The sequence below is a fragment of the Aplysia californica genome, unplaced genomic scaffold, assembly GCF_000002075.1.
Source record: "Aplysia californica isolate F4 #8 unplaced genomic scaffold, AplCal3.0 scaffold00001, whole genome shotgun sequence".
NCBI classification, from domain to species: Eukaryota; Metazoa; Mollusca; class Gastropoda; order Aplysiida; family Aplysiidae; genus Aplysia; species Aplysia californica.
This window is the reverse complement of record NW_004797271.1, coordinates 4,506,227-4,507,223: the sequence shown is the minus strand read 5'-3', so window position 1 is coordinate 4,507,223 and position 997 is coordinate 4,506,227.

Below are 997 nucleotides of genomic sequence, written 5' to 3'. Positions count from 1 at the left end.
TCCTTTCGCTCTCACACTCTCTCTGCATGAGAAACAACAGTTTCTGCGTGCTCTCTCTCTCACACACACACACATCCACACACATCCACATACACACACGTACGCACATTCTCACATGTACACACACACACATACAAACACACATACACACACAAACATACTTTTGTCATTTTACCATGTTCTTCTCGGAAGGCAAGATGTTCTTTCCAAATAAACTCTACTCACTCCTTCCTTCTATCTCTCTTTCTCTCTCTCTCTCTCTCTCTCTCTCTCTCTCTATCTCTCTCCCTCTCCCCCTCCCCCTCTCTCTCTCTCTCTCGCTCTCTCTCTCCCTCTTTCTCTCTCTCCCTCTCTCTGACAGTTTATTTTTGGCTTAGCTTTTTAATATTTCTATTTAAAGACAAATATGGAAACTTCCCAATTACGTTCCGTTTTAATCCGCTTCCACGCCTTTATTGCCCTCGACGTCCCAGATTCCATTTCTTTTCGGACGGCCCATGGGCATTCTGTCAAACAAAATGTCAATACTCGACTCTGGCGTCCAGATATTCAAATAATCACGTCATTATTACCATTGTATTGTCACCCCTGCACTGAGGAAGGATCTTTATCAAGTTTTTTTAAGGGTGATGGGGGAGGATAGGGGGGATAAAAGGGGCCGGGGGTACTTACTGTACTTGTTAGATCTAAAGATTTGTTTGTTGCTGTTGTTGTTGTTGTTGTGGTTGGTAGTGGTGGTAGTGGTGGTAGTAATGGTGAAGGTGTATTCATCCGGTTTTCTGAAGGTGCATGTCTTTAACCATGTGCCTGGTTATATAGAATTAGAGCCATTTATGTGTTCAGAACAGAAAGTTTATTATTTTTCTTTTTTTTTAAAGATAAGGTAGGAAAAATGATTAATCTTTATTGTTCAGACATTAGTACTTTAATTTTATGTTCCACAGCACGCACACATGCACTCACTCACACACACACACACACACACACACACACAAAC